The sequence below is a fragment of the Cupressus sempervirens genome, chromosome 6 (genome assembly GCF_028749045.1).
Source record: "Cupressus sempervirens isolate cs-2001-9-10 chromosome 6, ASM2874904v1, whole genome shotgun sequence".
NCBI lineage: Eukaryota > Viridiplantae > Streptophyta > Pinopsida > Cupressales > Cupressaceae > Cupressus > Cupressus sempervirens.
Window position 1 is genome coordinate 688,326,826 of NC_143123.1, and position 24,259 is coordinate 688,351,084.

Below are 24,259 nucleotides of genomic sequence, written 5' to 3' on the forward strand. Positions count from 1 at the left end.
CTAATTCTAATAATGCAGATATAGTAGGGAGGTACAAAAAAAGAACCACACATGGAAGATAAATGGAAAAACCTATGCTGTAATCACCATAATGGAATGGAATCCAAGAGAAAATCACAGTACCAAATGTAATTGTCTTTAAGCCCTCAATGCAAACCTAATCTAACCTATAATTGGAACAACAAACGTGAAATCCAAATCAAGGTAAATGGAATTACCAACTCTGCACTGTCAAATTTTCCAACCTTTTCATTATCAGACGAAATTATATTTATAGTTTTATGTCATTCTTCAATTTTGGTAGTGTAACAGTTACACAATAGAAAGAAAATATGAATAAAATATGAAAATATCTAATCTAAAACATGGTATGGATGTGTGACATCTTTCCCAATGATGATCCTGATCCCATGGCACTTCTAAGAATACCTGGCAACTGTTTATCTTCATGCAGCTTTGAAAACCCTGTGGAAATCTTCATTTCCTTTATATTCTGCTATTGGCACCAAATCCATGTAATTTGATTCTCAAGGGTCACAACAAGTTTGAATTCCACCAATCTTAAATCAATGATCATGATTAAAACCTAGCAATCCTCCTTATTTTAATTTTACGACTTCCTTTGTGGGTCCATCTATGTACACGTGTCCAATGCCCGCATTCTCACTTTGATTATCCTTCATGCATCTTTGAAAGTGAGAAAAAAATAGGTGCTGATCTTCTTTTGACCAATTACTTTTACAAAGTGAAGATCTTTTATAAAAAATTCCAACCAACATGAGCGTGCCATCTGGACAACTTATTCTGACACATTCCTTTTTACGGCCCACGACTGAGTCCAGTCCCACCATCTCCATGTGTTGAATTCTTGCATTCTTGCTTTGGTTATTTATCATGCAAATTTATAAAGTGAGAAAGTGAGAGGTTTTGATCTTTTAAGATCTGATGGCTGGGAAGATGTGATAGCCTTAATCTTAACTATCATGTACTCTTTGCAGTTTCGCAACTCAGAATCTTTGATTATGGATTATTCATGCGACGGTGTGATCTACTAAATTTTCTTATTTTTGGCTCTTTATAGCCGCTTTTACCTTCTGATTATATGCTAGCTTCTATCTCCCCTTTGTTGTAACTTCAGAGACTCTTAATTAACTTTCATTATCCTTTATGACCATACACTTGGCATTTCTTCGTAACTTCAGAAGCTCTCATAGTTTTCCCTTGTGATCTCATGATCATCTGACCTTCATATCTTTGGTAGAATTAATTGCCACATGTCTCAAATTCTTTATGCTCATGTGCCTAGCCCCACTCAGTAGCATTGTATCACTTAACTTTGACATTTCCTTGCTTATGATCTTACAATTTCCCTACTTTCGTATCTTCAAAAGTCTCTTTAGGAATGTTTATGCTTACACAATCTTCCATTTATCATAAGATCTTAACCCTAAAAAAATCTCAACACCTTATGTTCTTACGATCTCACAATCCTTCTATTTTTGTATGGTCATGGGTTCTCTTTTAAGCCTTTACCGCCTTTAGTCTATCGTAACATCGTATCACTTTTAATTTACCATAAGATACTTATGATGACACAATAATAGGACAATCATGAGATCAAAACCCTCATAAAAAACCCTCACGATGCTACAATTATATGGGATATTGTAAGATCAGGAGACTCAACACTTACCTTTACGATCCTTCACCAGTCTTTTCTTTGTAACATCGAAAGTGGGAAAATCTTAACTACAAATGAAACCATGCAAAAAATTTTGATCTAACATGTAGAATTAATTCAAGAGATTTTTACAGATAGACTTGTACTTGTAGGAAAACTCTCTAAAATGAAGATGCACTACTGATCTGATTTCCATGCTCACTCTTACTATCTTTGACCAAATCCTTCACCATTAAACTATAGACCAATGTGAATCTTCATTTCTAACATGCTTGAGAATATAGAATAATGGATTAATAGAAACTATAGACCTCTTCTCATCAAGGAAAGCTTGATTGCACCCAAACCCTAATCGCCTAGCCACTTGAATAATTGCACACTTACATGATTTCCTACCTAGTTTTCTTGATGGGTAGATGAGAAGAAGATCTTCCTAGAGGTAACATAGACTCAAAATCAAGACATTAATAGATTGAATTGAATGCAATCCTAGAGAAAAAGAGAACGGAATTGAAAATTGGACAACATGCACCAGTTTGGCTAGCGATAGGGGATCTTAGTGGAGACCACCACTTATGAATAGTTTGATGATGAGAAGGCACATGGTTGGTTGCCCATGCTAGATTATCAAGTGACCCTGATGGATACAATAAATTTGATACAGGAGCAGTGGGACTACTACATGACATGGAAAATGTGGGAGCAGATGTGACATATATGTAAGAGATTTAAAGGCATCCTTTCCCTAGATTTACATGACTAGATGCCACACCTGTGGTAGTAGAATAGGGGGGAGATAAAATGAGATGGTGGTAGAGGTGGAGGTAGGGGTGGTAGGTGTGTGGAGGTCAGGAGTAGTTCCTAATCTAGTGGGAGGAGATAGATGTGGGCCTAGGCTATGAGAGAGGATGAGGAGGATGAGGATAAGGAGCATCCACTAAAACACAAGAAAGTGCAGTGGGTGGAGGCATGATAGGAGTAGCCTTTCAAAGGAGATGGAGATGAGAATGATTGGGATACTAGGATCTAGGCCCTAGAGGTAGAGTTACAAGGGTTGAGGATGACCATAGCGATCATAAACCATTAGCTAGTGGATGTACGAGTAGAGGCTGATAGGCGAGAGAGATATCTGAGGGATGATTTAGCAAAAGCCTAGTAGGAGGTGGAGCGAAAAATGGCCAAGGTGGCATACTAACACAATGTGTATATTGTGACAGTTCAAGTGGACTGATGAGTACCTATCTACTCAGAGAGGGCTTGTAGATCAGATCAGCCACATTGAGGGCACCATCAACTTCTCCCCAGACACAACCAAATCATGAGGGGGGAAGCTAGTCTTAGGTCCAGGCTAATGTTTTGATGACAATTTTGTTGTACTATAAGTATTTTGAGACATTCATCTAGATTTTGGATCCCATATTGTATATGTGCTGTGACATATTTGAGATATATATGAGCTACTAGATTCGAGTGATGTTCTTGTGTACTTGCCTCATTCTATGAATGTTGTATATGGATGTTTCAACATTTTTGAGTTTATGTTTCCATGTGGTTTTTTTAGTTTCCTACTCATGTATGTATTATTTTAGCTCTTATGTGTATGATGTAGACTCATGTTTTGAAAATTAAATATTTGGATAGATCAGATGTGATTTTTAGATTAACCCCTTGTGATGATAGGATAGCAAAGAGGCAAAATGAAAGATCAAGAGGATGAAAAGACATGTTTGAGAAGAAAGTGAAGGATGCATGAAAGAAAATAGCCGATATGTCCATTTGAAAAAGGAAGAGAGAACTCTCCCCATATGAAAAAATGTAAGACTAAGATAAAAATGAGCCTATGATGCAAACTGATATGCAAAAGAGTGTGGCCACTATAGGAGTATGTAGGGTGGTCCTATAGGCCCATAGTGCCAAATTGATTTGCAAGTATGAGTCTTTTCTTGATTTGTGAATTGTTTTGTGTAGGATTTTGAGAAATATTTTATTAAAGGCTTCAACTTGGCCGTTCCCTTGGGGAAAATAGATTGAGTACCAATGTTGTTTGATCTTGAATTTCTTACACAAATATTTTAGGTCCTTGTTTTTGAATTGTGCTCCATTATCAGTAATGATGGAAGATGGGATGTGGTAGTGACAAATAATGTGGTTGAGTATAAATAAGGCAACATGTTTTCCTATAGAAGCAAATAAAGGTACAACTTCAACCCATTTTGTAAAGTATTCAGTCACTGTGATAATAAACTTGTGACCACTAGACAAACTTGGATGAATCTTTCCTACCAAGTCAAAGGTCCATTGCTGAAATGGCCAATATGTAATAGAAGGTATGAGCTCACATCTAGGAGCTTGAATCAAGTTACCGTAAAGCTGACATTTTGTACAAGATTTAGCATGTTGATCAATGTCATCCTGCATGGTTGGCCAATAACAACTTTCCGTAAGTAGTTTTTGAGAAGTGCAAGGCCATTGGAGTGTGCCCTACAAATTCCATCATGGAGTTTGGGTAATTCCTTTTTAGAATCCTCTAGATCTAGACACCTTAGAAGCATTCTGTCTAGACATTTCCTATACAAGTCACCAGAGCCCAAGGTGTAGTGCAAGGCATTACGAAGGATTTGGAAGTTTTGGTTTCACGTGAGATTTTTAGGAATATTCTGATCATATAGGTAGGAGAAAATGGTCGAATAGAGAGATGAATCATGAAAAACAATGGTGAAGATCATGTGGTTATTATAGGAGTCATAAGTGGGGTGATGTAGTTTTTCCACTAGAAACTCAAAATATGACTCATGCTCTTGTAATCGAAGAATAGATGCTAGGGTGGCCATAACATCTGCAACCTTGTTTTATGCTCTAGGAATTTGTTTATATGTCATGAATGTGAATAGTAGTGTAGGGACACCACCTCCACCTTAGAGTTCTATATAATTTAAGCCATGGGTTATTTATTAGTCATTTAAAAAGTTCATGAGATCATAAATTTGTTAACTTACATTATATGTATTCAAGAAAAAGACATTATGTGATATGTGTAACTAATCAAGAATGTGAATAATCTTTGTAACCACCCAAGAGAATTACAAAATGGTCCAAAATGTAATCAAATAGAAGCAGAGTCAATAGAGGGAGATTAGGCTACGAGAGAGAGTAGAAAAATTATGAAAAGAATAGGAAATGTCTTGTGTTCGATTAATGGTGGTTTCTCTCTTTCTCTCATTCATTCAAATTTGATTTAAATTTGTCAAATGCTTAAATGTTACAATAACCTCTAAGTGTTCAGTTCTTTAAATTGGTTCATAGCCATGCATAAATATTAGAGGTATCAACTAGTTATTGTAAGTTGTATTTGAGTTTTGATGAAGAATTTAACATCATAATGGATTGGGTTTTGAAGCATTGAAAACCACTATGAAATAGCCATTCTAGTTATTGTGTTGGGTGTCTCCATAATCCCAATTTGGGATGATAGAGGCTGTTATTACCTATGGAGAATTTATTGTTGATTCATGATGTTATTTAAGTCTGTAACAGTTTCAAGAATCATCATACTATTAGTGTAATGATTTTTTTTGAATCTTGAAATGGTTATTGAGAAGTTGATATGTTTGGTCATGCCCGCGTGGAAGCCGAGAGCTACGTATGAAAGTCATCTTGGAGAAGAGACTAAAAGGGAGAATTTAATGTCATCGAGTTACTTGTATTTGGTGATGCGAATGATATTGATGATCATTCCTAAAATGAAAGTATCATTGATTGTAAGTCGGTTAGAAAATTTGATACTGCAATTGGTATTACTATTATCGAGTGGTAAGTATAACCACAATCTGTCAAGAAGCCATGAGGCATGTAACAACCATTGAGGGTAAATCTACTTGGTGAGTTGGTTTAAGGATCATCATTGAGTGTATTATGATCAAATATTAGTAAGATGAATCAATGATTAAGTTATGGACTATAATGGTTGGTGTTACATTGTTAAAATTTTCATTATTATTATGGGAGTATTAAGAAGGCATGAGCCTCTAATCTATGTTCATAAAGAGATAGAAAAAAAGATATGCAAATTGGCATACCATCAATGCTCTCTACATCAAAAAGTTTCGTAGAACATCAATCAACTTTTTGTAGGGGAGCAACTTGTAATCTTTGGTTTGATACTCATTGTTGACATGGTTTATGATGAGAATCTCCATAGATATACAACTCTATGATCTTCCATTCTAAAGCCATTTTGATCCTATTTGTTAAAGATTTATACTCTGCAATATTGTTAGTACAAGGAATCATGAGTTTGTAAGACTTTGGTGTTGAAATTATTTAGAATAACTGAGAGCGGGGGTGAATTAGTTATCCAAGGTCTTGATGTATAAATAAAACTTTTCATAGCTTAGTGAACCCATAAAACATTTATCATCATGCATGCATCCATAAGATTATGCAATCACTTAAAACTTGTAGGTTACTATCAAATCAATTTGCAGCAATGTAAACATGAAACATAATAGATTCAATAACACACTTGACACAATGATTTATGTGGAAACCTAATTTGGGAAAAACCACTAGTAACATCCTACTCTTTTTCACTCTTCTGAAGTGATGCCCTATGAAAGACCAACCCTCTTAAAGATACCAATATACATTGTTTAATGTGAGCCTATTAAAGGATTTCAATCACCTTGTTAGGAGTGAGCCTTGTTAAAGGACTTTAGACCATTCACTTAGAATGTACCCAGTTATAGGATTTACAAATGACTGTTAGGTCAAAATTAATCCAAAGGATTTACCCTAGATTGATAAAATTAATAGAGAGTAACAATAAGGCTTGATCTGATAACAACTTACAACTCCATTTGCAGATTATAGATCACTGTTTCAATCCTTCTGCTTGGCTTTCATACATTTCAGTTTTGATAGCTTGTTCACCCTTCAAGCATTCCTACCCTTAATCCTTCTTGTTTAACATGCCTATGCAGACTCTTCACTTAGGTCAGTTGATGAAGCAATACCTCTTGACTCTTCTTCCTTAGATTCTTGCACATGACAAACTTTACTTCTGACTAGCCATTCCTTTAAATAGGAAATTAAGATCTTTTGCTATTCATTCTCCATCATCCAATTTTAGGTTAGGACATATTAGGTAAGATTCAATGAATCTACTCCATATTTTATCTCTTCTAGAAACTTCTCCTTTGATCCTCTTCAAATTCACCTCAAAATGGTTTACCATGAATTTGTGCCACCAACTCATCAATCTTATCTTCCACCTAGTTCACACAATCCAAGAAAATAAATTTGTCAGCTTAGATTCATTGAATTCATGATATTTCAAATAATGCTAGCACTTGACATTAATTTTCTTCTGATGCTCAACATAAATTGCATTGCTTGACATCCTCTGTAAAATTACTCAGCATGAACTAAAGTTTACTAGTGCTCGACATCAACTAAACTTTACTCGACATACACTATTTTGCTTGGCATAGACAAGAATAGACTTTTACTTGGCTCCAATTGATTTTCTGCTTGGCTTGCATTGACTTTGTTTGACACCTACTATCCACTCAGTCAATCTTTGCAGATAAACTTTGTTTATCTTGTTCTTCTAAAATTTCTTAGTGTAATTGACCTTTGCAACCTTGAGTAGAGTATTAATACACCATGTTATCACTATCTTAGCTAATTCTTATACTCCTTTACATAACATAACTCAACCTTTCCTCTAAGTGCTATTGTTACATCTTTTGATCAAATCCTCTTCATCAATCAAATAAGTGATAGTACTTAAATCATATAAGCAGTTGTCTTACTAGTAAATAGTAGGTTTGACATCAGTGAAAAAATAATGACTGAAACATATTGATCATACTTGTATCAATCTATTTTCAATAATATCCTTCTTCAATAATCTCCCTCTTTGGCATTGATGGAAAACCAAACTGATCAACCAAACTGACTAGGTTAAAATAGTAAGACCAACAAAATACCAAAAAGAAAATAATTCCTTGTATTGAAATCTCTTCCTCTATCAACAACTTCCATCTTCTAAATAGGTTACAGAGCTCTGTTGTGTCATCCTTATGACTCCTCTTAATTACTTCTTACATCTCCCTCTACATTATCTTCCTCTTGCTAGGTAGATGTAATCAATAGATATATTTCTCCCTCATACTATGTGTTAGGATTTGCCCCTCTTTGTTTGTTTAGTTCCAATCTCTGATTGCTCCCTCTTTTTTGTATATCTCTTCCTCTAGGATAAGTTTAACTCTTATGTTTCTCCCTCTTTAACAACAATGCCAAAGACTTGACATCTTAATATGTAGCTATAAACTTCTTCAATTTCTCCCTCTATCACCTTGCTCATGTAGTTCCATCTCTTTGATTACTTTAGGCAGCTCCTAAAGTAAGATCCATTGCATTATTTTGTAACATATGAAAATCAACTTGTTTGATGTAGGACACTCTTTTTGTTACTTAGATAGCCTTTGTTCGGGGTATCACCCCTAGTTTACCTCTTAGATACTCATGAGCATCCTTAGGTAATTCTTTTGCGAAGATATAAGCTATTTTATCTTTTGTGTTAACATATTCCATCTTCACCTCTTTATATTGAACTAATTCTCTTAAGTAATGATACTTGATTGAAATGTGCTTAGTCTTTATGTGCATCAATGAATTCTTTGATATGTTTATAGCACTTATATTATCATAATAAAGTATCACCGGTTCTGTGATCTCTTCCTTCATGCCTTTGAGTAGTTATTTGTGTTGGATACAATTGTTAATTGAAGGTTGTCTTTGATGTTACACAAATGTCATATCAATCATCAGTTATCTTCTACTGAGCTCACAAGGCTAGCAAAGGAAAGTTAGCTTCTACCGAGCTCACTCGGTCAGCAAAAGAAAGTTAGCTTCTACCAAGCTCACAAGGCTAGCAAAGGAAAGTTAGCTTCTACTAAGCTCACTCGGTCAACAAAGGAAAGTTAGCTTCTACTGAGCTCACTCGGTCATCGAAGGAAATACGGCGGGAAGTTAACTTCCACCGAGTTCACTACGATAGCAAAGGAAAGTCAGTGCTCACCGAGTTCACTTGGTCTCCAAAGGACTTTTGCAATATTTTGCAGTGTTTACTGAGCTTCACTTGGTTAACACTAGAAAACCATTCTGAAGCAGTGGTTACCGAGCTTGGTCAGCCAGCAAAAGATTTTACTGTTTTGATATTAAGTTTAATTGCTTCATGTGGCCGACTGATTTTTTAGTTATTGGAACCTATATTTAAGCCAACTTGTTAAATCTAAAAGGTATATATATAGATACTCTAGTTGTGAATCAGAGTGTGTGTATGAGAATATATGGAGAAGGTTGGAATAAGCGAATTGAGCAAATTTTGATAAAGGATTAGATATCCTAGAGGAGCTGCAAAGTTGTATTTAATTAGCAAGGATCCAGTAAAGTAGAACATAGATCTGTACTCAACAAAAGATAAGTTGCATATCATTCAGGTCAATTCATTGTTGCTTTCTAACCATTGTAGCAATGACTTCAAATCTCTTAACAGAGTTGGTTTAACAGCCATTTTGTAAATCCTCTAACAAGGTGACAGTTCAGTTGGATTGTTCTAAAGACCTCTAATTAGGCCACTCCTAACAGGGTGATTAAATCCTCTAACAAGGTCACACCTAACAGTGTGTATTATAACCTTTAACAGGGTTGGCTCCTAACAGGGCTCACTTCAGAAAAGTGAAAATTGGTAACTAGTTAATTGGTGGTTTTTCCCATATTGGGTTTCCATGTTAAATCTAGTGTCTCTTGTGTTCATTTAGTTAATCTTTGCATGCATATTAATACATCTGAATGCTAGATGAACAGTAACTAATTAACTTACCGAGTTAAAGTATTTCTGCACTATTTACCAACTATTAGCAATAAATAAGCATTTTAGACATCTAAGGGATTTTTGGACTTGTTTTTGTGGTAACTGATTCACCCCTCCCCTCTCAGTTACTTCATCTATATTTTCAACAATTTGATCCATAGAATGTTTGTACAATTTATAGAAGCAACAAAATATTCAACTTCAATAGTAGATTGTGAAGTGTAGTTTTGTTTCTTCCTGGTCCATGTAACCAGCCTCTTGCCTAAGAAAAATGCTTCTCCACTGGTGCTATTTCTATCATCAATGTTTATAGCCCAATCAGCATCAGTATAGGCTCTTAATTCAAATTTTTCATTTTTCTTATAGTATAGACCATATTCCTCCATTCCTTTCAGATATCTCATTATTCTCTTTACAACCATCAAATGATTCTCCTTGGGATTAGTAGAGAACCTTGCAACTATCCCTATATATAATGCAATATTAGGTCTTCTATGAACTACATATTGTAATTTTCCAATCATAGACTTGTACAACATTTGATTTACCTTAGCTAAATCATCATTCTTTGATGATTTAAGTCCTATCACCATAGGTATACTTACTGGTTTGGAATCCTCTAATCCAAAATTTTTCAATATTTCCTTGACATACTTTGACTAAGTGATGTATATACCATATTTCATCTGATATACTTGCAAATGCACAAAGAATTTGATCTACCCAAACATAGACATTTCAAATTCTTGCTTCATTTCATTTGCAAAAGCCTTATATAAAGCATCTTGACCTTCAAATATGATATCATCAAAAAAAATTTCAGATAAAAAAATACCTTTTTCTTTCTCTTTCTTTATGTATAGATTGTTGTTATCGTCAGTCCTTTCAAATCCAATATTTACAAGATACTTATGAAGTCTCTCATACCATGCTTTTGGTACTTGTTTCAAACCATATAGAGCTTTGTGTAATCTACATACCATATTCCTATTGTTGACATCAAAAAATCCTTTTGGCCTTTCTATGTAAACTTCTTCCTCTAATATGCCATTTATAAATGTAGATTTAACATTTATTTGATGAACTTTGAAACCTTTGTATGTAGAATAAGCAAGCAGAGTTCTTACTCCTTCCAATCTAGCAACAGGAGAAAAAGTTCCTCCATAGTAAATTCCTTCTTCTTTTGCATAACCTTTGCAAACTAATCTTTCCTTGTTCCTTGTGACTTCACCATTTCCATCTAGCCTATTTCTGAATACCCACTTGGTGCCAATCACATTTTTTTGTCTTCTGGTCTAGGAACTAGAGTCCATGTTTTATTTGTTTCAATTTTTTCAATCTCTTCTTCCATGGCTTTACTCCAGTCTACATCTTCTAAGGCATCTTTCACTATTTTAGGTTCTTTCATGCTCAATAAAAATGTATCATCTCTCAATTTGTACCTTGTCATTGGTCTGGTATCTTTATCTCTTATAATTTATGTAGCAGGATGACATCTCTTGACATATTTGGACAATCTTGGTTCAGGTCTAGTTTCTTCATTTGATCTTTCAACTTCAAAGTCACTATGTTCATCTCTATCAGGTAGTTCAACATCTCTCTCATGTACACTAATCTTAGAATCAGAATGTACCTAATTTTCTTTTTGTAACTCAACATCTAAATGTGGCTTCATTCCTGAATGCAACTCAACATTCATAGTATGTGACTCGACAATCACTGAAACTTGCTGTTGGTTTGTAGCTTGATTTGCAACATCTTCTTCAGCAACCATACCTTCATAAAAGTATACAAATGATTTGTATTCTTTTGGTTTGTTCATAGGTTTAGCCTCATATACTTCTATATATTCATCAAATTTCACATTTTCACTTTCCACAACTTTGTTAGTATTAGCATTTAAACACTTATAAGATTTACTTCTTGTGGAATATCCTAGGAATATACCTTCTTCACTTTTTGCATCTAGTTTACCATTCCTAAAGTCTTTTAGAATATAGCATTTGCTTCTAAATACCTTAAAATATTTTACATTCAGTGAGTATCCATACCATGTTCAAAAGGTGTTGAATGAGTACCTTTCTTGACTTGTCAATGGTTCAAGGTATAGACAACTATACTTATAGCTTCTCTCCAGTATTTCAAGACAACATTTTTCTCCATCATGAGTGTCCTAGTATAGTCCATTACAAACCTATTCCTCCTTTCAACAATTTCATTTTGTGGAGGGGTTCTAGGAGCACCTGTTTGTCTTTTGATTCCTCTATCATTACAAAACATCTCAAACTCATTTGATGTAAATTCTCCTCCTTTGTCAAATCTCAAACATTTTAGTCCTTTATCTATTTCCTTCTCAAGTCTTGTTAAGTACCACTTAAACATTTGGAAAGCATCATATTTTTGTTTCAGAAACATAACTGTCATCATGCTAAAATAATCATCAATAAACAACATAATGTACTTATCTCCTTTGTAGCTTTGCACTTCAATTGGTCCACACAAGTTAGTATGAACAATCTCTAGTATTTCTTTAGAGGTATGAGTTCTACTCTTAAAACTTGACTTTGTCATTTTGCCTAACTGACATTGTTTGCACATTTTATTATCAAACTTCTTCAAGTAGGAAAACCTCTAACTTTTCTCATGTTATTAATACTAACCAAGTAATCAAAATTAATATGACATAACCTTTTGTGCCATAGCCACACATCATCAAATTTTACAAGTAGACAAGTAGCATCCTCTAGATTAAGATATAATAGATTACTCCTAGTCTAATCACCCTTTCCAATCAGTTTTCCATCACTATCATATATATTAGCAATCTTGTTTTCAAAATCAACCTTACATCCTAAATTATTCAATTGTGACACACTCAATAGATTATAGTTGAGTCTTTTAACATAGTATGCATTGTCACATAAAATCTTTTCTGTGAGTTTGATAGAACCTTTTCCTTTTATCAAACATGGTGCATCATTACCAAATCTTACACTATTTCCATCATAACAATTCAAGGTAATGAACTTACTTTTATCTCCAGTCATGTGATGTGAACATCCATTGTCAATGATCCACCTATCATTCTTTTTGACACAAGTCACAAGTGCAGGTGCGCCTCATCTTGATCAAATTCATACTTCATTGAAACATACACCACTTCATCATCATATTCATTAGATTCATCTCTTGTTTTCTCTTCAACAATGTAGCAAGAGTTCTTGCCTTTGTCTTTGTAATCCTTGTTGTCTTCATCTCTTCCACTTTTGTACTTTTCACCACCTCTGTAGTTCTTCTTAGGAAATCTAGTAGCAATATGACCAACTTTATTGCAATTGAAACAAATGATAGGTAATTTACCCTTGAACTTGCCTTTACCTCTGTGGAATATTCTTGCCAGTAGTGCTTCAAGTTGATCTACATCCTCCTCATCTATATCACTATCATTGGACATATACTTTATCTTTTTCTTCTTCTTATCATTGGGTTGCTTCAATGACAACTTAGCTTTGAAAGTAGATTCAATATTTTTAGGTTTATAATTTATAAAGTTAGATAGTTTAAAAGTAGTGAGCCAACCTACCAGACCTTCAAGTGATAGCTTATTTCCTAGTATACATCTTAGTTCTTGAATTTCCAAAAATCTAATAGCATATATGGGCAATAGTGTTTTTAAAAAATTTCTTAGTACAATATCATCATCTATTATGCCATTAGCTCCTCTTATTGCATTAACAATGTCTTTTATTCTCGAGGCATATTGAGCAATATTTTCACCTTCTTGCATTCTCATATCATCAAACTTACCTTTAAGACTTTTAGCGTTAGCTCTTAGAACATTAGTGTCTCGTCCATAGATGGTGGTTAAGGCATCCCACATTTTCTTTGCATTGTCAAGATTTTTGATAACATCAAATTTAACATAGCTTAGGACAGAGGCAATCTCTAGCATTGCCCAGTTGTATTCTTTCTTCTTTTTCATATCCTCAATAGGTAGGGCTCCAACCGAATCAACATGCTCAGAAGTGATGGTAGATTATGCATGATCTCCAAGTCCTCCAAGGTGTAACTTCATCAAAATTTTTCATGCAGGAAAGTTATCTCTATTAAGCTTGGATACTTCTCTTTTTGACATCTTGATCTTTGTGCTTCTAGTACCTTGAAACTAGTCCTCTTAAGTAGATAGCTTTGATACCAATTGTTGGAATTCTTTAGAATAACTAAGAGGGGGATGAATTAGTTATCCAAGGTCCAGATGTATAAATAATTTTTTTCACAACTTAGTGAATCCATAAAACATTTATCATCATGCATTCATCCATAAGGTTATGCAATCACTTAAAACTTGTAGGTTACTATCAAATCAATTTGCAGAAATGTAAACATGAAACATAAAAAATTTAGCAACACACTTGACACAATGATTTATGTGGAAACCCAATTTGGGAAGAACCACCAGTAACATGCTACTCTTGTTCATTCTTTTGAAGTGATGCCCTATGAAAGGCCAACCCTATTAAAGGTTACAATACACAATATTAAATTTGACCTTGTTAAAGGATTTCAATCACCTTGTTAGGAGTGAGCCGTGTTAGAGGACTTTAGAGCATTCACTTGGAATGTCACCCAGTTAAAGGATTTACAAATGACTGTTAGGTCAACCTTAATCCAAAGAATTTACCCTAGGCTGATAAAATTATTAGAGTAACAATAAAGCTTGATCTAATAATAACTTACAACTCCATTTGTGGATTACATATCACTATTTTAGTCCTCCATTCTGCTTGGCTTTCATACATTTTAGTTTTGATAGCTTGTTCACCCTTCAATCATTCATATCCTTAAGCCTTCTTAATATGCTAATGTAGACTCTTCACTTAGGTCACTTGATGAAGCAATACCCCTTGAATCCTTGTCTTCATAAGGTTATCACACATGAAAATGTTTGCTTCTGACCAACCATTCCTTTTAATAGGAAACTAAGATCTTTTGCAATTCATTCTCCATTGTCCAATTTAGGGTTAGGACATATTAGGTAAGATTCAATGAATCTTTCCCATATTTCATAACTCTTCTAGAAACTTCTTCTTCAATCCTCTTTGAATTCTCCTCAATATAGTTTACCATGAATTTTGTACCACCAAATCATCAATATTATCTTTCACTTGGTTCACACAATCCAAGAAAACAAACTTATCAACTTAGATCCATAGAATTCATGATCTTTCAAATAATGTTGTTACTTGGCATTAACTTTCTTTTGATGCTCAACACAAACTACGTTGCTCGGTATCCTCTGTAAAATCACTTGATAAGAACTAAAGTTTATTGGTGCTCAACATCAACTAAAATTTACTCAACATCCACTATTTTTCTTGGCATACACTAGAATAGACTTTTACTCAACTCCAATTGATTTCCTACTTAGCTTACAATGACTTTTCTCGGTACCTACTATCCACTCGGTCAAGCTTTGTAGACAAACTTTATTTAACTTGTTCTTTTGAACTTGCTTACTATAACCAACCTTTGCAACCTTAAGTAGATTATCAATACACCATGTTATCACTATCTTAGCTAATTCTTATACTCTTTTACATAACATAACTCAACCTTTCCTCTAGGTGCTATTGTTACATCTTTTGATCAAATCCTCTTCATCGATCAAATAAGTGATAGTACTTAAACCATATAAGAAGTTGTCTTACCAAAAAATAGTAGGTTTGAAATCAATGACAAAAAAATGTTTGAAACATATTGATCATACTTGTATCAATATGTTCTCAATAATCTCCTTCTTTAACATTTGAGATTGTGTAACCATGAGGTGTGATAAATAGAATGCCCGCGCTAGCCCCATTCTAGGTATGAGAACCATCAAAGTACATCTTCCAAATTTTCTTAGTAATATACATAATGGAAGCATCTAGAAATTCAATTTGTATGGGAGTTATATCTTCTACTGGGAAATTAGCCAGTTGGTCAGCTATGGCTTACCCCTTGATAGCTTTGTATTCAACATACTGAATGCCAAATTTAGAGAGAATCATCATCCATTTAGCCAGAGGGATGGTAAGTATATCTTTACTCAATAAGTATTTTAGGGGATCAATTTTAGCAATGAGATGGACTATGTGAGCCAACATGTAGTGTCTAAGATTTTGGGAGGAAAATACCACTACAAGGAGAGCCTTCTCAATATTGTTGTAGATCATCTCATAAGTCACCAAGATGCGACTGATGTAGTAGATAACACATTCTTTTCCAATCTCATCACTTTGTACTAATAGCGCTCCTAGTGAGGAATATGTAGAAGTTGTGAAAGCCAACTTCATAGATCGCCAAGACCACCTGCATGCAAATAACCTACTGAAGGAAAGGTAGGGCTTGGAGAATCTCAATAGAGTGAGAAAAAATATATTCCAACAACAAAAAATGAAATTTCTGTACTAAAAATACATTAGGAGAGGTTGTTTATAAAGGCCTCTCGGATGCTTCTAGAATGAGCAAGAAAGAGCTAGGAGATAAGCATGACAACTAAGCATACATCCACAAAAAATAGATTATCCTCCATGTAGACAAGAGAATAAGTATGACAATGTAGGTTCAAACTCTCATGTTGTCAAAAAATAAACACATAAGAGTATGCTTACTCTTAGATAACAAACTAATAAATAATGCATTTGACTAAGTAAACTTAAGTAAAGCATAAATAATAGTAATTTACACTAACACCCCCCTTAAGTGAAACTTAGGGGAATGCACTTAAGCTAACAACAACTATGATGAAATGCATAATGGTTCCCAACAACTAGGCCATGTTAGGTACCTATGTACAAATGCAGAGAGATGCAACCTCTAAAAATGGGGAAAGAGGGAAGACCTCATGGGAAAAACCCTCCCCTAAAAAGAGGTAAGTACAAAGATGCTGAAAAAATATGAAGGAAGGAAGGTCTCAACAAGACCCCCCAAGGACAACTTCCATAATCCCAAGCATAGACAACAATTGAAGATAGTGTGGCAATGCAAAAGGTTTGGTGAAGATGTCAACAATTTGCATGTCTATTGGAATGTACTCGAGAGAGATAAAACCATCCTAGATCAGCTGAAAGATGAAGTGTATATGCAACTCAATGTGTTTAGTGCATTGATTTTTCACCAGGTTGTGAGAAATATGAATAGCACTCTGATTATCACACCATAGAATAGTGGGACAATCAGGAGGAAATCCAAATTCATTCATGAACTACCAAAGCCATAAAATTTCCTGATTAGTAAGCACTACTAATCTATACTCAACCTCTGCAGATAAAAGTACGTAAGCATGCTACTTCTTGCATGACCATGTGATAGGACCAGAGCCAAGACAAAAAACAAAGCCAGAAGTAGAGTTTTGATCATCGACATCATCGGCCCAATTTGAGTCAATGTAGCCAAAAATGTAAGGAGTCCTTGATGTGTAATGAATTCCATACATAAGTGTGCCATGAATATACCTCAAAATGTGCTTGGTAGCTTGCCAATGAATCTTAGGAGGCTCCTGGGAAAACTGAGAGACAAGGTCAACTGCAAAGGAGAGATCAAGATGAGTGCATATTAGGTACAACAAGCTACCGACCAACTGTAGGTACAAGGTGGCATCCAATATAGGTGAAGAGCACAAGGTAGTCAAGGTGACACCAGACTGAAAAGGTGTTGGAGCATGCTTGCAATCAAGCATATCAAAGTGGTGAAGCATGTCAAGAGCATACTTCTGCTAATAAAGAAAAATCCTAGTAGAGGACTAAACAATCTGGAGACCAAGAAAATAGTGTAGTAGGCTAAGATTAGTCATCTCAAACTAGTCCATCAATGCATGCTTAACATCCTAAAGCATAGACAATGAGCTACCCATGAGAATAAGGTTATCAACATATAGGACAAGAATCAAAATCTTTGCTCCAAGACACTGAATATACACTATAGGATCAGAATAGTAGTAGGTGAAGCCTCTAGAAAGTAGAAAGGAGTTGATCTTCTCATATCAAGCTTGAGGGGCCTATTTTAGACCATAGAATGAGTGCCAAAGTTCTCAAACCAAGGAGGAATCTTGTGCAAATCTTGGAGGCTGCTCCATGTAAATTTCCTTAGTTAGATCATATTGTAGGAAGGCACTCTTCACATCTATTTGAAAAATGGGCCATCCTTATGAAGCTGTGAGGGATAAGACAAGGCAAATAGGATTCATCTTGGTGATAGGGGCGAATGTCTTGGTGTAGTCAATACCCTCACCTTGTGAAAAACCCTTAATAACAAGATGAGCCTTGTTCTTATCAACTAAACCATCAACAAAAAACTTGGTATGATAGATCCATTTGCATCACACTAGCTTTCTTCCCTTAGGAAGAGGACAAAGTTCCCAAGTATGATTCTACATCAAAGAAGAATACTCCTCCTACATGGCATGGTCCCACTCTGGATGTCTTGTCATTGCTACAAATGTCTAAGGATCATCAAAAATAGCATTACTAAGAAGACTCAAACCCATAGTATGAGAATGAGTGCAACAAGAAGTAGAAGGGTCACCAGCTAGAGATCCTACAACCTCAACTATAGCCCAAGCCCATTTAGGCATCTATAGAGGATCCTATGGCAATGGTAAATGGGAATCACCAAGATCACCATCCTCATCATTTGAAAAAGAAATTAGAAGAGATGAGGGAGGAGTGGTAAGTGAAGGAGACATTGGAGGTAGGGTATGGACTATAGGAAGGCTCTCATCAAACTAGACATCCTATCAAAATAGGACCTCTCTGGAATTAGGATCAAACAACCTATAAGCCTTAACATCCTCATAGTAGCCAACAAAAATGAGAGGTTGACTCTTCTACTCCATTGCTTTCCTTTGAGCATTAGGTACAAATTCCCATGTTACACTACCAAAAACTTAGAATGAAGATACATCAAGCTTTACATGAGACAAAACCTTCTTAGGAGTCATATGTCAAACTACCTTGTGAGGCATCTGATTCTAAATATAGTTGGCATAATTGACTGCCTCTGCCCAAAAACGTGAATCCATGGACCTGGATTGAATCATTCAATTAGCCATCTCCCAAACTATTCTATTCTTTCTCTCTACCACACCATTCTGTTGAGGGGTGTAAGGCACTAAAAAATGATGTTGAAGACCATCTTTAGAGAAAAAAATTCCTAAAATCTTGGTTCACATACTCCTCCCCATCATCTATGCAAATTCGCTGAATAGAAAGACCAGACTGCTTCTCCACAAATGTCTTGAAGACTCAAAATGAGTCAAAGAGATTAGACTTGTACTTCAAAAAGTACACCCATGTGTGTCTAGAGAAGTCATCAATGAAAGTAAGCACATATCTAGCACCGAAAAAAGAATGGGAAATGACATGAGGTCACTATGAATCAACTCCAAAGGTTCCAAATCACGAGTGGCTCATCCATGTGGAAAATAATCCCTATGTTGCTTTCCAAGTGCACAACCCTGACAAAAAACATCTATACAAGAAATTTGGGGAAGCCCAAGAATAAGAGCCTATGTGCTCATTTGCTAAAGATACTTGTAATTGACATGGCCGAAACACTCATGCCAAAGTCTACTTTATGAATTTGGATGTGCAACTAGACATGAACCTATGTCATCAGAAGACTCAAATCCATCAAATCTATAGAGGCGAGATGTAGAGTCAACACTCCTAGTAGCCACAATCATCTTAGAATAATGTAAGTCCTAAATAAACACATCATGTGGTGAGAACTCAACTATCTTACTAGAGCCAGAGTGACAAATTTGATAAATGGACAATAGGTTCATTGAAATGTCAGGGACAAAAAGAACATCATGTAGAGAACCCTTAGCTAGTGCAATAGAACTAGAACCCATAACAAAAAAATATTATGAGTTCCCAACAATAATTTTTGAAGTAGCACAAGGAGCAAGTGAGGTGACCAACTTTAGAGTGTTTTTCATATGGTGAGAGGCACCATAATCAAGAACCTAGGTAGGCTTAGAAGTCATAGCTTGAGTAGTAAGATCATGACCTTTCCCTACAGGGGGATGTTGACTAAGGAGCTGAAATGTGATGCTCCTTCATGGCCTCCTTTAAAGCCTCCAAATGTTTGCAACACCTAGAAACGGGATGTCCATCCTTGTCACAAAAATTGCAAGTATTACTTGATTTCTTCTTGGTCTTGGAGGTAGACTTAGTAGATTTTGAAGAATCTTTTCCCTTGGGAGGGCTAGTTAGAGGTTTATAACTAGTACTTGGTGTATCTTTCTTTAGTTTGGCTTTCTTTTTTGATTTTCCCATAGAAGACCGAGCAACCAATGCTTGGATGGAAGAGCCAAAGGCATCCATTTGTTGGATCTTTACCTATTCTTGTGTCAACTAATCACAAAATGTCTCAAAAGAAGGCATCTAATGTCTATCACCCAAGGAATCCATAGTGGAGTAGAAAGTGGAAGAGAAGTTCTGATACTATCCTTGCAACTTTGAGAGTATCAAAAAGATACACTCATCATCTATTTTATTTTTCCCACATCCTTGCAAAATTGTACACAAAGATTTGAACTTCATCAAGAAGTCCTCAATAGTGGGGAAGCTGATAGGTGTCAAAGAAGTCAACTTTGCATCAAGCTATAGGGCCAAAAATTCATTCACTATGCCAAAAAAGTTGTGGAACTTGGTTCAAATAGCCCGAGGAGTGGTCAAACCATCCAAGTGAAATAGTAGACTATCAAAGATGTTCAATGCAATCAATCCCATGGCTTCATCCATTTTGTTTTTGTGCTGAAGAACCTCAAAAGGGTGCTACATAATAGGGTGGTTCTCATCCAGACATGACCATAAGCCTCATGACATGAGAAGCGTAGTCATTGTGCTTTCTAGGTGTGATAGTTGTATAGCATTAGTTGGATCATAGAGGGATTCAACATTAAGAGAAGAAGAGAGAAGCAAAAGGATCTATTTTGAAGTAAATTATAGAAAAGAAAAGTCTCCCCCCACAACATATAAAGATATCCCTCAAATACCAAAGAAACAACTATAGAAAGCACAAAAAATGAGAAAAGAACCTAGATTCTAGATACAGAGAGGGAGGAGACTAAAGCCTCTACTTCAATCCCAAAAATAAGAGCTCAAATAGACTCAAAATGAAATGAAACTAGCATCATTGTCTCCATCTTGGAACCATCTTTCAGACACTTCTTTTGTATTGAAAAAAGAGTTTTGTATGCTCAAGTTATGACAAAAAAAAATGCTACTCCAAAAACAAGCTTGCTAGTAAAATATAGTCATTGCAAAAAAAATTGACGCCTATACGACTTTCAACTAACTATTGTCGAAAAAAATCTAATAGCTAGAATGCTGACATTAGCAATTAGAAAATGACATCACCTTGCCAAAAAATGTTATCAGCATCAACAAATTTTTTTGGCTAGAATGATGATGTGTGTAGTCAGAAAAGTGATGTGTGTAGCCAACAAACTAACATCACAGTGATGGAAAATAATCTCATGTATCATCAAGGTGATGTTAGCATCAGTGGTGGGGTCTCGGGTGGTGCATGGCGGTGGTGTGTGGGTGCTACTCAGTGACAGAGGTGACAACCTAGCTAGGTAGTGATGGCCAGAAGGTGGTCCATCGAAAATAGATGGGTGTAGGCTATGTCGCGACTACACAACCTACTGTGGCTGAGACCAGGTGGCACTGGGATGGTGGAGTAGTGGTTATTGGGCAGAGCAGCATGAGTGGCTGCCTTTTATAATTTTATAATTTTTTTTCAATTTCCATCCGTATGACCCTCTAAGAGGCCAAAATAATTTTGTTCAATGCTACAACGACCAAAATTCAAAAATTTTATATGAATTTTGACTATACCAAGCCTTCTAAGTGCAATGGCAGTGTCTATTTTTGCCCAAAGTACCCTAAAAAAAACATTTCCTCCTGATTGAAGAAAAAACCTCAAACAAGCTAGGGTTTGTGTCTTGAAATCATGACTTTAGAAATATTCAAACTAGGAAGTAGTAGGGACGCTTTGGTACCATGTAGAAGTTGTGAAAACCAACTTCACAGATTGCCAAGACCACCTGCATGCAAATAACCTATTGAAGAGAAACCAAAGAAGGAAAGGTAGGGCTTGGAGAGTCTGAATGGAGTGAGAGAAAATATATTCCAAAAATGAAAAATGAAATTGCTATACTAAAAATAAACTAGGAGAGCCTGTTTATAAAGGCCTTTAGGATGATTCTAGAATGAGCAAGAAAGAGCTAGGAGATAAGCATGACAACTAAGCATACATCTACAAAAAGTAGATTATCCTCCATGTAGATGAGAGGATAAGTATGACAAGGTAGGTGCAAACTCTTGTGTTGTTAACAAATCAACATGTAAGAGTATTCTTACTCCTAGATAACAAACTAATAAATAATGCATTTAACTAAGTAAACTTAAGTAAAGCATAAATAATAATAATTTACACTAACAAAATCTGTAGCTGAGATATACAATCAAAGGTTTTCTTGGTATGGGTGGCATTAACATTGGAGGTTTAGCCCAATACCCTTTAATATGATCTAGGTTTTGTTGACAATCTTTGTTCTAAATATAAGTAGGGCCTTTATGCAAGTTTTTATTGAAAGATTGAGCTTTATCAGTCAAATGAGATACAAACCTCCAAATTGATTACAAATGTCCCTAAGGACTTTTGAGTTGACTAATATTTCTAGGAGAAGGCATTTCCATGATGGATTGCACCTTTTTGGGATCAACTTTTATGCCTTTTTCCAATATGATATAGCCTATAAATTTACCTGACATGACACCAAAGACACATTTTTTTGGGTTTAGCCAAAGCTGAAATTGTTCCATACGGTCCAATATCAAACTAAGGTCATCAAGATGTGTGTCTCTCTTTTTTTTTGGATTTGACCAATGTGTCATCAAAATAGTCTTTCATATTTTTGTGCATCATGTCATGGTAGATAGTGATTATAGCTTGTTGATAGGTGGCCATAGCATTCTTTAGCCGAAAGGGCATGACATTCAAGAAAAAGGTACCCCATGCACATGTAAAGGCTATTTTTTTCTTGATTTGCAAGAGCAATTTTGATTTGATTATACCTAGAGAAGATGTCCATTAAAGAGTACATTTCATAACCTGCAGCCATGTCCACTATCATGTCTATGTTGGGTAGTGGAAAGTCATCCTTAGGCATGAATTTTTTAAGTCTCTAAAATCAATGCATACTCAAATAGACTTTTCATGTTTAGACACATGTACAATATTGGAGATCCATTTCTGCATAATCAATAGCTCTGATAAAGTTTGCACTTATAATTTTTTCAATTTCTTCCTTGACCAAAAGGGCCACATGAGGGTGCATCTTCCTCAACTTATGTTTAACAGGCTTGACACCAAGAGAAATAGATAGATGGTGCATAATTAGATCAGTATCAAGACCTGACATATCTAAGTAGGTCTACAAAAAATTGATTTTCTTTTCTTGAAAGAACTTAGTGAAGTTACCTTTTACTTCAATTGATAGAGATTGAGCCACATGAATGATTTTAGGAGACTCTTCTATACCCAAGTTGATAGGTTGCATGGGTTCGATGAGAACCAAAGATCTATCCTAGAAATAGCTTGGTAGACTAGCAAGTACCTCATCTGTAGGCACCTCAAAGAGGTTTTCACCTTTGTATACATCTTTATTTTTACTTTTTTATGGTTTGGACACCACCACAAAGTGATTTTTTCCATCTGACCACATTTTTTTTTTCTTTTAATTTTATGACTGAGGTACTTGATATCTGCTTCTATCATGTTGACCACAGGTTCACAAGTAGAAGATGTCATAGGTTTGATAGCATTGAGGTAGTAAGTGATCTCATAGTCATTCTAGAAAGATGATATTTTAGGTCTTTGATGTTGAGCAAACTAATCTATGAGATTAGGATGGATTAATGAGAGGTTGAATCTATAGTGAAAGTCCTAAAGGCATCTAGATCAGGAATAGACCTAAAGGAATCAATGTGATCCACTAAATCAAATTGCAAACCAAACTAGTTAGTCCCTAGACTAGAATCTTCAACTACATTCAGTTGGGTAGCATAGTATGGATAACATCCATTCCTAATTTGCAAGATGCATCTGAGAGACTTTTCTATTCATACTCACCAAAATTTGTACTCTGGTTCCTAGCAATCAAGTGAACAATATTCTCTCTTATCCTTTCTTTGTTTGAGTCATCATGTTCATGCTGTCTAGAGGTAGAAGCCTCAACATCATTGCAAGTAATCATTGATTCTTCTCCCAAAAGCAGAGAAGTGGGAGGCATAGAATCCTCTTCTTATAGAATAATTTTAGTGAAATATGGTTCATCATCCTCTAATTTGCTAAACATGGGAGCTCTTTTGTCAAATCTTAATACTTCATCTTCTATCTCAAAGCCTAGGCCAACAATATCTCTAGTTTTGTGACCCTTAGTATGACTTAAGGGTTCTATGAGAGGTTTTTTGTTATCAATTAAGGACCCATGGCCCTGATAGCCCATTTAAAAAAAAAAATTGTATTCTTTTCCATAATACTTAGGAGAGATAGGAGTACTGACCGTGACTTCCTCCACAACTTCCTCTTCTTTATATATCTAATCTTTGATAGCTTGGTCTTTTGTTTATGCTTGTAGG